Source organism: Camponotus vicinus, unplaced genomic scaffold, assembly GCF_025532165.1.
Source record: "Camponotus vicinus isolate PSW18456_S1 unplaced genomic scaffold, iyCamVici1.0 SCAF_11, whole genome shotgun sequence".
Taxonomy (NCBI): Eukaryota; Metazoa; Arthropoda; class Insecta; order Hymenoptera; family Formicidae; genus Camponotus; species Camponotus vicinus.
In genome coordinates, this window is record NW_028141947.1 from 4,346,882 (window position 1) to 4,360,238 (window position 13,357).

Genomic DNA, 13,357 nt, shown 5'->3' on the forward strand with positions numbered 1-13,357 from the left:
GACGTTTCGCAGAAAATTTTCGCAAAACGTTCGTCTTGCAGGGTAATCTACTGGTCGTAAATGCTGCACGCGTGTATAATGAAACGCGTGCAACTTTTCTTCTTTTAATATTCTTTGTACGGTTGTATAGGATAAATCATGTTCTCGAGCAACTACCCGAATACTTGTTTCGGGATTATCCTCGAAAGTACGTATGACTCTCTCCGTGTTCCGTACATTTCTAACATCGCGATTTCTCCCAGCGTCGTGTTTGTTCGGCAGGACACTGCCAGTATCATACAGTCTTTGAGCTGCTTCAAGTATGACGTAACCCGATGGATGTCTTTGGTTTGGATATAATTCGGCGTATCTTCTTGCAGCAGGGTTTTGTTGCCCGTGACACTCGCCAAGTGCCATCAGCATGTCATAATATTCTTGACTTGTGTACGCTGCCATATCTTCTTCGCGCTTATTGATAATCGCTGATAATCGCAGGCTTATTGATTGCATCATCGATCGTGCGTCTAATTTATACGATCTTTGCTGGGGGTCTATGCCCCTCCTCGCCTTCCGCGACCAATCGCGAATGTCGCGGACGCTAATTAGTGATTGGTCGCGAGAGGCGAGGAGGGGCATAGACCCCCAGCGAAGATCGTATAAATTAGACGCACGATCGATGATGCAATCAACGCATGAGAGCTTGCATTAGGATGGATGGCGGGCATTTTGAGCATCTGCTTTAAAATTTTTTTTAGTCAATCCGCTCTTTTCAGAGCGACCAATACGTTTTCACGTTGGAACATTTCATTGTGAGCAGAATAAAAATAAATTTTTCCAAATGTAATTTTAATTACATTATTCTTGCGATTGACTTAAATCTTCGCATCGTGAATGCAATAATTTCGAAAACGTAATAACGTATAACACATGCTTTTTAAAATAATAATTATTTATTATAATTAGAAATAGTTATTTATAATAAATAATTAATTTTTTAAGTATGTCATTATACGTTTCATGTTTTCTACCGCATTCGCAATGCGAAGGTTTTAGCCGATCGTTCGTTTTATCTCGCGTCAATCACGCGCCACGCGCAAGTCGTTTGTTAGATGTCGCGTGTCGCGTTTCTGGCAACATAACTCTTGTGGTCGCGCAGTCTCCGCGGTCCGTCGCTTCGCGTCGAGTTATGTGCTGTTTGCATTCGCGTTTCTTTGAAAGTAATTTTTGGTATCGATAAATCGATAGTGAGTGAATAAACAGTAAACTCGTTATCGCGTAATCTGTATTGTGTCAATCGAGTGTGAGACTAATAATCGAAAAAATTTCGATGTGTCGCGCATCTCTAGCAATCATAACCGTGCAGCAGATAACAACAATACATAGCATGAAGATTCGCTACGCTGCTACAAGGTGAGTGAGCAAGTGAGTAAGCAGGTGAATGAGTGAGTGAGTGACCGAGAGAGTGTGAGTGAGAGACTGAATGAGAGAGTGTATGAGTGTTGCGTGAAAGAGAGCGAGAAAAAAAGTGCGTGCGTGTGTATGAATGTCTGTCCCTCCTACCCTCCCTCTCTCCCTCTCTCAATCTTTCTCTCTCTCCCTCTCTCTCTCTCTCTCTCTCTCTCTTACGCACACACTCCGCCATACACACATCGCGTGTAGCAATCAGCTGATTGCAACGTCGGACGGCCGGCGATCCAGAACAACTTTTCATTATTAAAATAACGTTATTTTAAGGAACACGTATTTCTGACGTAATTCTAAGACATTTTCTTCTTTACCAAAATTTTATTTAAAGCATAAATTTATGTTGTAAGATAAAATAGTTAGCGACTCATGCGGTGGTAATCACCCGTCGGGCGGTCAGCTGCGCCCGCGCTCGCGGCACGCCGCGCCGCTCCTGCCTGCTTTCCGTACCCGACGCGTGATTTACTATTTTTGCTCATAATTCAAAAACTACGCTTCAAATCAAATTTTGGTAAAGGAAAAATTGTCTTAGGATGGTGTCAGGAATACGTCATTTTACAGACGGAAGGTTTTTCGGGATCGCCCTGTATAAATTCGCATTTGCATAAGTGTAATTTCGAAGCTTCGAAGCTTCGAAGTTAATTTCAAAATTCGAAGCTTCGAAGCTTCGAAAACACCTCAAACTTCGAAACTTCGAATTCTTTCGAATCTTTGAAGTTGTCAAAAGTAACAGCCCTACTTTCTAGCCTCTCGTGGCAGAAAGCAGTAATGCAACAAGACTAACGGGCGCCCGCTTTTTGTGAATGTTATACTTGCATATATACATATAGGGTGATTCAAAATAACCCTATTGTCCGTGAAATGACACATTCTTGAGTCAATTCTAAGGCGATTTTTCCTTTGGCAAAATTTCGTCCGACGCTTAGTTTTTGAATTATTAAAGGAAGTAATTAACTTATATCAGGTCGGATACAGGAGGCAGGCAAGGGTGGCGCGATTCACCGTCAGACGCGGGTGCTTACGCGGGGCGCCTGCTGCGATCATCTGATCGCTACATACACACACATGCGAATACATACATTCTCATTCTCTCTCTCTCTCTCTCTGCCTCTCTCTCTTTCTCTCTCTTCCTCCCTCACTCTCTCTCTCTCTCATTTGCTTACTCACTTGAAGTTAATATTACTCTTACTTAAATTATTATTTACTTTTTATTATTATACATTTTCACTTTAATTATTATTATTTTTTTATATTGTTTTTTTTTACGGGAGAGGGGAAAATGCATTTTATGCATACTCACAGGCCTGTCCGGTGAGTTATGTGGGACTCGAGTACCAAGTTGAATTACCAACTCGATACTTCCTACCAACTAAAAACCCTTCTCTTTCACGAATTTTCTCTAACACTGTTTATTTGACATCCCGAAGTCTGTTTTCACACAACACCAAAGAATAGTTATTATTACCTTGTTCGATGCATTGCTGTAATTTCTTGAGAAATGAATTTTTGGACAAATCGTACTTTCACTCAAATTGAACGTAGATATCACGTTCTAAGGGACAGAGATTCACTCTAAATAATTAATCGAAAGTTCTTTTTTGTTTTATAAACTGTATTCTTTTATAAACTTCAACATACGTAATCACATTCATTCACTCACTGAGATGAAAAATTTACTAATGACTCTATCACAAATCACTATCAATCACTGTCGAATAATCACTGTTGGCAATTAAAAACCACTCGAGTAAAGAAACACACGCGCACATACATTATTACACGACGCAACGACGCGACAACGCGACGATATTTACCCGGCGACAGCAAATAGTTTTTGGTTACGGTAAGTTACGGTAGGTTAAGGTACTAACAGCGCTGTCGAACGTGAACATGTGTTTGATTGAAAAATTAAGCCGACGGCACACAGTACGATTTTTCGTACTGGATTTGATAAGATTTAGTAAAATACTAAAAATGCACCAATCAGAATGCAGCATTTCTAATATTTTACTAAATCTTATCAAATCCAGTACGAAAAATTGTACCGTGTGCCGTAGGCTTAAGGGGGGAGAGTCATGTAAACGTACTTTTCTTTAAGATTTTTTTATAAAGAAATGGAAAAGTTTATTGAATTAACATAAAGCATATCTCAAAATATACGATGTAAAGTATATCGACAAATTTTTTTAGACTAAAATATTTCAAAATGGCGGCGCCACAGCTGCTGGAAGTCGGCACCTCAGATTTGCGCCGTGCAGCCTACAGGTCTCAAATCTCAACTAAAATCAAAAAATCAAATTTTTATCGCTAAAATACATTAATACGCTTTGCATGACGGAGAGAAAAAAAAAAAAATTAAAAATTCAGGACCATTTTGAAAAAAAAAATCACTTATTTTTGTATAAACAATCGGTAAAAAACAAAATAAATACTGTTATATTTGTTTTTTACCGATTGTTTATACAAAAATAAGTGATTTTTTTTTTCAAAATGGTCCTGAATTTTTAATTAATTAATTTTTTTTTTCTCTCCGTCATGCAAAGCGTATTAATGTATTTTAACGATAAAAATTTGATTTTTTGATTTTAGTTGAGATTTGAGACCTGTAGGCTGCACGGCGCAAATCTGAGGTGCCGACTTCCAGCAGCTGTGGCGCCGCCATTTTGAAATATTTTAGTCTAAAAAAATTTGTCGATATACTTTACATCGTATATTTTGAGATATGATTTATGTTAATTCAATAAACTTTTCCATTTCTTTATAAAAAAATCTTAAAAAACGTACGTTTACATGACTCTCCCCCCTTAATTTTTCAATCAAACACATGTTCACGTTCGACAGCGCTGTTAGTACCTTAACCTACCGTAACTTACCATAACCAAAAACTATTTGCTGTCGCCGGGTAAATATCGTCGCGTTGTCGCGTTGTCGCGTCGTTGCGTCGTGTAATAACGTATGTGCGCGTGTGTTTCTTTACTCGAGTGGTTTTTAATTGCCAACAGTGATTATTCGACAGTGATTGATAGTGATTTGTGATAGAGTCATTAGTAAATTTTTCATCTCAGTGAGTGAATGAATGTGATTACGTATGTTGAAGTTTATAAAAGAATACAGTTTATAAAATAAAAAAGAACTTTCGATTAATTATTTAGAGTGAATCTCTGTCCCTTAGAACGTGATATCTACGTTCAATTTGAGTGAAAGTACGATTTGTCGGAAAATTCATTTCTCAAGAAATTACAGTAATGCATCGAACAAGGTAATAATAACTATTCTTTGGTGTTGTGTGAAAACAGACTTCGGGATGTCAAATAAACAGTGTTAGAGAAAATTCGCGAAAGAGAGAGGTTTTTAGTGGGTAGGGAGTATCGAGTTGGTAATTCGACTTGGTACTCGAGTCCCATATACATAACTCACCGGACCGGCCTGTGAGTATGCATAAAATGCATTTTCCCTTCTCCCGTAAAAAAGAAACCAATATAAAAAAATAATAATTAAAGTGAAAATGTATAATAATAAAAAGTAAATAATAATTTAAGTAAGAGTAATAATAACTTCAAGTGAGTAAGCAAATGAGAGAGAGAGAGAGTGAGGGAGGAAGAGAGAGAAAGAGAGAGAGGCAGAGAGAGAGAGAGAGAGAGAGAATGAGAATGTATGTATTCGCATGTGTGTGTATGTAGCGATCAGATGATCGCAGCAGGCGCCCCGCGTAAGCACCCGCGTCTGACGGTGAATCGCGCCACCCTTGTCTGCCTCTTGTATCCGACCTGTTATAAGTTAATTACTTCCTTTAATAATTCAAAAACTAAGCGTCGGACGAAATTTTGCCAAAGGAAAAATCGCCTTAGAATTGACTCAAGAATGTGTCATTTCACGGACAATAGGGTTATTTTGAATCACCCTGTATGTGTATATATATGTTTAAATTATAGTTAAAATATAGTTAAAATTATATATGCGATTAAATAGTATATATTGATGAATAATAACAGTAAGATTATATAGATAATAGGGTGAACAAATCTATAATATGTAAGACACGGGTGCCTATTAAATTTGATAATTTGTTGCTTTCTCATATTATCAATACTTCATATATCATGTTAGCGAGGTAGAGAGGTAGTATGATGTCACTTTTGTTTTGATTATTTTTTAGCAACCATAATCATAGTTTCACCCATACAGCACAACAAGATTGCAGAAACAATGTTTTATCGCAATATTGCAACGTTGCATAAACGTTATAAAATGTTGCTGCAAGATTACAACAAGGTTGCAGCAACTGTAAAATGTCCTCTTTCAGAAATATTAATACGCAACGTTGTAACAATATTGCACTAAAATATATATGTAATATTACTTTAGAAATGTGTCAGTATACGATCGGATTGAATTTTTTGTGTCTAATATTTTTCGCGTGAATTTATGTACATTTTTCCTTTAGCAAACTATCCGCTGTTATTATCGGTCTTAAAACGCATTTCAAGCTGAAGCTAGAACAGCAATCACATAAAATTTAATTTATAATTGTACTATTTTAGATTTAGCTTGAGATTGCATTTTAAGACCGACAGTAACGGCGAGTTTGCTAAGGGAAAAGTAATGTATATAAATTCACGCGAAAAGTATTAGGCACAAAAAATTCAGTCCAATCATATATTGGCATATTTTCTATTTGATGATTGATATAATAGAATTTCCGAATAAATATTATTTTTTACATCAAATACAAATCTTCATTTATCTCTTTAGACACATAAAAAACTATATAAAAAATATATTTTATAAAAATGTGTATGTACATTTTGTTCGAAGTGTTCTTGCATCTTACAGCAGTTTCATCTCAAGAAGTTCGATGGTAAGAACTTTCAGCTATGGAAGTACCAAATGGAAATTATCTTTAGAGCCGAAACAGGCATGTTTGATCTAATGAACGGCGTCACAGCACGTCCAGCAGAAACGGACGTTGCGGCGAGAGCAGCATGGGATTCCTTAAATATAAAAGCAATGTTGCTTGTCTTATTGGGAATGGAGTATGAACAACTCCAGAGTAGTAGTTACATGTCAGACAGATCCGGAAATGTGGACTCGGCTGAAGGCAGCTCACGAGCAAAGATCGGCAGTGAACAAGGTAAGACTGATGGCAGAGAACGAGATGTTAGCGCTTACGTCTGTCGTAGTCATGGACATAAAGTAAGACAGAGAAAAACGTATACGTAAGTAGCATATATATTTTTCTCTGCCTTATTTTACGTCTATGACTACGACAGACGTAAGCGCTAACATCTCGTTCTCTGCCATCAGTCTAACGCTGAAACAAAGGTTTTTCAATTACAAGATGGCAGACACTGATTCAATCGCGCAGCATGTAAGTAAAGTTGAAGAGATAGCGCAAGCGCTGTCAGATGTTGGTGAGCCGGTAAAAGACGTCGACAAGATGGCGAAATTACTAGGAGGATTACCACCTAAATACAATGCATTCGTGACAGCCTGGAATTCTTACGATGAAACCAACCAGACGTTCGATAATTTGACAGCACGATTGTTGAAAAAAGAACAAAAACTAACACAATCGGAAAATATGGCAACAGCATTTGCGGCAATTAAAATTAAAAACAAGCAAGCAAGTTCGTCAAAACCGAAGAAGAATGAATCACAAAAGGATAAACGGAATATTGAGTGCTTCTATTGCAAGAAAAAGGGACATTACAAATCGGATTGTCGATTAAGAATAGCGAAGTAAAAGGAAAGTGAAGAAAAAGAAATTAAGTGAAGAAAAGAACCATCGAGCTCTATGTATTGAAACAAAGAATTTATTAGACACAAACAATGAATACGATTGGTTGGCTGACAGTGTCGCTTCAAAGCATATGTCGCATCGAGAAGAGTGGTTTACTGAAATAAAGAAAAGCATAAACGAGTGTACAGTCCAAATAGGAGATAATTCTCAGTTCTGAAGGTAGAAGGCTATAGTTCTATTTGCTTACATGCATGGGTTGACGGTAAGTGGGAGCCAAGAACTCTCGAGAATGTGCTATTTATTTCAGGATTAAAGAAAAATTTACTATCAATCGGTGCAATGACAAGTAAGAATTTAAAGGTAACGTTTGATGTTGATAAATTAGAGGTTCGTGGTTCAAGATTGATAGCCACTGATATAAAGCAAAAAAATGAGTGCTTCAGGATGCTGTTCAAGATGAAGACAACTCAAGAAGAAGCTAACATGCCAGTAGGAGCCCTGTTGTGGCATGAAAGAATGGGACATATTAACTTTCATTCACTGAAGAGCATGGCCGACAATGGACTTATACCAGGTCTCAAAATAAACAGTCCCGACACACTGTTTTGTGAAAACTGTCAATATGGAAAACTACATCGAAAACCATTTCAGAAGAAGACCCAAGAGAGAGCATTGAAGCTAGGTGAGTACGTGTACATGGATTTATGTGGGAAGATGACACATCTATCAACAGGTGATTCAAATTATTTCTTACTTCTCAAAAATGACAGTATATCATATCGGTCAGTGTACTTCATCAAGCATAAGAGCGATGCATTCGCAAAGTTTGCCGAATATAAAAAGCTAGTGGAAACACAAACAACAAACAAAATAAAGAAGGTGCATAGCGACAATGGTCTCGAATTCAGCAATGAACAATTTCGACAGTTCTTCAAGGACAACGGCATAATACATGAGTTCAGTGCTCCCTATACAGCCGAACAGAATGGAAGGATCGAGAGAGAAAATCGGTCAATTGTGGAAAATGCCAGAACAATGTTGATCACAGCAAATCTTCAACCAGAAAATTGGGCTGAAGCAATCAACACTAGTGTATACATTCTGAATCGGAAACCGCGCAGTCTGGACAAGAAGATTCCCTATGAGCTATGGACAAGAAAAGCAGTAGATCTCAGACATTTACACAAGTTTGGCGCCGATGTTTATGTACACATCCCGAAATAATTTCGAACTAAGTTTAGCAGTAAGGCGAAGAAAATGGTCCTAGTTGAATATGAAAACGACAGCAAAAACTATCACGTACTAGATACAACTACCGAAAAAATCACTATTACACGTGATGTCAGCTTCAATGAAAGTGTACACAGTGAGGAAGACAATAACAAGAAAATCGATAACACCTTCTCTGTATATTTCAATAACAAAAGAGCAGAGCCAGAAAACGAAGAATTAGAACAAGAGGATGAACCAGAGAATGAAGTGTTCGAGGATGCAGTAGCCGGACAAGACAACGAAGACATTCAAATAACGCAGAAACGAAGATTACGTGACAGGAGCAAACTACGTAGACCATCCCGTTATGATGAAGAATGCTACATAGCATGTTCAGCAGTACAACTATAGATGAACCACAAACATTCGAAGAAGCAATAGTTGGTGATAATGCCGAAAAATGGAAATAAGCAATGACAGAGAAGATAGAGTCACTCAGAGCAAATAATACATGGACTCTAGAAGAACTACCAGAAAACAGGCAAGCTATAGGAATACAAGTGGATATATCGAGTCAGGAGGAACATCGATGGATCTATTGAATGCTACAAGGCTCGGCTGTGCGTAAAAGGCTTTCTGCAAAGGAAACGTATTGACTACGGAGAAACCTTCTCGCCAGTAGTCAGATACGACTCAGTACGCATTTTACTAGCTCTTGCAACAATCAACGAATGGAAAATAAAGCAATTCGATGTAAAGGCATCTTTTTTGTATGGTGATCTGAAGGAAGAAGTGTTTATGAGACAGCCAGAAGAATTCAGTAGCAATAATCCAAATCTAGTATGCAGACTGAAAAAGAGCCTATATGGGCTGAAACAAGCTCCACGATGTTGGAACGAAAAATTCAGAAGTTTTCTCAACAAATTTAATTTCAAACAACTCGAATCAGATAGAAGCGTCTACAAGACAATATATGATAATGTTGTTGTTCATCTCGTTTTATATGTGGACGATGGACTCATCATGTCTGAAGAAGGAAAGGTAATCCAGAAGCCACTAAATGAACTCAGATCCATGGTGGAAATAAAAATCAGCGAACTCCAATGTTTCGTCGGATTGGAAATAAAATGGAATCGAAAGGAGAAAACAACATTTACAGTCAAAGAAGCTACATATCCAGAATTCTGAAGAGATTTAATATGGACAACTGCAGAGCGATTTCAGTTCCAGCAGATCCAAGTACATATCTAACAAGCAACGCAAAGTCAAGAAGACGAAGAGGTTGGAAAGAGCAAAACTCTTTATCGTGAAGCAGTGGGCAATTTAATGTTTGCAGCAATTATGTCACATCCAGACATCATATATGCAGTAGGTCAAGTCAGCAGATTCTTGAACAATCCACGAAAAACTCATTGGATAGCCGTTAAAAGAATCTTAAGATACCTGCAAGGAACTCAAGATGTCGATACAGCAAGAACTCTGACGAACTAAAAATGTACAGCAACGCAGACTTTGCAGAAGATGTCGAAACACGGAAATCTACATCAAGATATGTGAGTATGTTCGCAAACGCACCTGTAACGTGGTGCTCACAAAAACAAAAGTGTGTGGCACGCTCAACAACCGAAGCCGAATACATCGCCGCATCCAACGCAGCACAAGAAATCATGTGGCGGAGAACATTTCTCAAGGAGACTCGAGGAATAATAATGTCACCTACGAAGCTATTGATAGACAATCGAAGTGCCTTGAATCTTGTGGAAAATACGGAGCATCATAAATTCACAAAACATATAGATGTAAAATATCATTACATTCGTGAGCTTGCAGCAAGAGGAGAAATTAAAACAGTATATGTACCTTCTGATAAACAGTTAGCAGACTTTCTGACAAAACCATTGTCACGTCAAAAATTCAGCTCAAACTGCAAGTCATTGTCTATTGGCACAATTAAAAAGATTTTAACAAAAAATTAAATTAAAAATAGGAGTGTTAAGAAAAGAGTTTAATTTAGTTTCTTTTAGTTATGTTCTCTATGTGTCTCATTTAGATATTTTTCTTTCTATAATTATTTTAAGTTGGCACTAGGCAGAAGTTTTTTTTGTGCGGTTTGTAGCACTTACTTTTTACTCTCTCACTAACTTGTCTCATCTAAGTTCAATTATTCTTTGTACAATAAATGAAACTACAATCTGAAATAAGTTCTCTACGAAGGCTCACCTTTCCACAGTTAAATACAATCAAAGTTCAACAGATACAATTAGTCACAAGTACAATAAATTATATATTATTAATTTACAATTGAATTTGAACGAGAATTAGGTTTCCATTAATTTCTAATACATTATTGATATAGTATAAAAAAATTCTACGTTAAGTTTAAATCACAGTTAAACAGTTTTAGGTCGAATTTATGAAAACTTGACGTGTCTGGGTTCGGTATATTTCACAAACAAATATATCTCGCCGCTAGAAGGCTCCGTGGCGGAAAACTTACTCGCACTGAAAAACCACTTTCGAAGTGTATATAAAGCAAGCATGTTTGGAGAATTAGCTAAAGATAGAGAAAACATTGGGGAAACTGTTAAAAAAGATGTTAAGCTTCGATTTTACTTTCGGCGTATGCTACGAAAGTAAAATTGATTTCATATATGCACTGCCACCGGAAATATCAAACATCATAATGGCGATGTTAGACAGCAGATCTCTTCAGTACGCTGCGATGGTCAGTCGCAGCTGGAGACGCATATCGGAATACGAAAATCGAAGAAGACTGCGACAGATGAACAAGTCAAGACCAAGAAGGTATGCTGCGGTTAAGTCGAGGAAGAGAATGCTTCTCTTCGATTTAATCGGAAAAAATCAAAACAATACGGAGCGGATATATTGCCAAACACCAATGTATGCCGCTTCCAACGGAAAATGGAAAAATGCGGGACGAACACGTAAAATAAGAATATAATGGTAAAATGTAATCAAGTATTCGATTAAATCGTTCGTGAGAACAAAAATGTGACAAATATAGTCGATGTAGACACATGTAATTTATCATGTTGTTCTTAAATGATGTAGACACATGTAATTTATCATAATGTTCTTCTTAACCTTGATTATATATATTGCCTTTTACTTAATTACTAAAATAAGCATACATATTTATGTGTAATCTAACTTCTTTAATTTATTTCTCTATGTATGTATTTTCTTTAAGGTAATATACTGTAAGATTAAATGGGTGAGATCGAAATAAAGAGAGAGATAGGGGCAGAGGTGAGGAAGGAGATATTACGATTTGTAATTATTACGGAAATAAAATAGATTGATAATCATGTAAATGTGTTACGACCAGGAGACACGATTCTTTGCTTTCCCATGACACAGGCACACGCGCAAGGAGTCTTTAGGAATTATTAGCGTCAATAAAATCGCAACAGTATACTCGGTAGTGTTCCAATAATGTCAGCTATATACTTTCGACTCATAATATTCTAAAATTAGGGAGATCGTAGCATCCAGTCACGTCTAAGTTCACTTATAATATCAATGCACCAGAGCCTGAACGATTATAGTAAATTGATACCTAACCATCACGGAATCAACTTCACAGAATCTAAAGAACTGTAACATGTATCAAGAAGACGGGCGCTCTCCGGAAGGTGACTGGATGTATCGATGCCTGATCGTCGCGACATACAGTTTATCGCAGGCACAAGGGGGTGGTAAAAAAAAGTCAACTCATTGTTTTTAACAAATTTGTCGAGCACTTAATAAAAGGGATGGATTATTAGAACAAATGGCCATCAATACTGAGAATCCTGTCACCCTTTTGGAAGACGCTTTCTTCTTTTTGCGGACGAATCTAATAAAATTCTGATTTGTTACATCTTTCCTAAATATCCACAAGGTGAGGTAGAAAAGACTGAATAGAAATTCTAATGGGGGAGTTTCTATTTGTTGGATTCTTTCGAAATTTTACGCAAATCGTAAACCGAAAAACAGAAACGAAAATTTTTCGCGGGACACAACACTATTATTATCGATACGTTGTCAAGATATGTTCGATTATTCTCGTCTTCGCGATTTTTGCTCGACTGCCACTTTAATTTAAGTGTGACGCGGAACGGGGTGAAATCTATTCTCCTGCAGTGGCCCCATCTTCGCCGCATCGCCCAGTCTTTACAACAGCCCACAGAGCTGTTTGCCAAGCCTCACTCGATTGCTGCTGAATTCAACGCTGAAATCAACAACTAAATAGAGTGGGTCAAGTTATTTTTGGTCACTTTTCCTTATGCTTTCTAAATTGCCTCCCTTCTGGTAACTATTTTTACGTCATAATCAAACATAATCAACTAAACATTCAATTTCATAATGCCTAAAGTTTTACATTTTTTCTCTAGATATGTTTTGTTTGTGAAATAAACGACCCAGACACGCCAAGTTTTCATAAATTGGATCTAAAGACTACTCGTATTTATGCGATTTTATTTTACGTAGAACCTTTTTTATACTATATCAGAAATGTACTAGAAATTAAAGAAATCTTAATTCTCATACAGTTTCATTTACAAATAAATAGTACATACTTTATTGCACTTGTTCCTAATTGTATCGATCTCGTATCTATTTTTAAATATTTTTAGTTAGATTTTTTGTTATGTAAAATGGAAATTTTTTATCACATTATAAATGATGTACGCGCGCACTTAATATACGCTTGTTCAATTAATGCGCATCCGTGCCGTTAGAAGGCTCCGTGGCGGAAAACTTACTCGCACTGAAAAACCACTTTCGAAGTGTATATAAAGCAAGCATGTTTGGAGAATTAGCTAAAGATAGAGAAAATATGAAAACATTGGGCAAACTGTTAAAAAAGATGTTAAGCTTCGATTTTACTTTCGGCGTATGCGACGAAAGTAAAATTGATTTCATATATGCACTGCCACCGGAAATATCAAACATCAT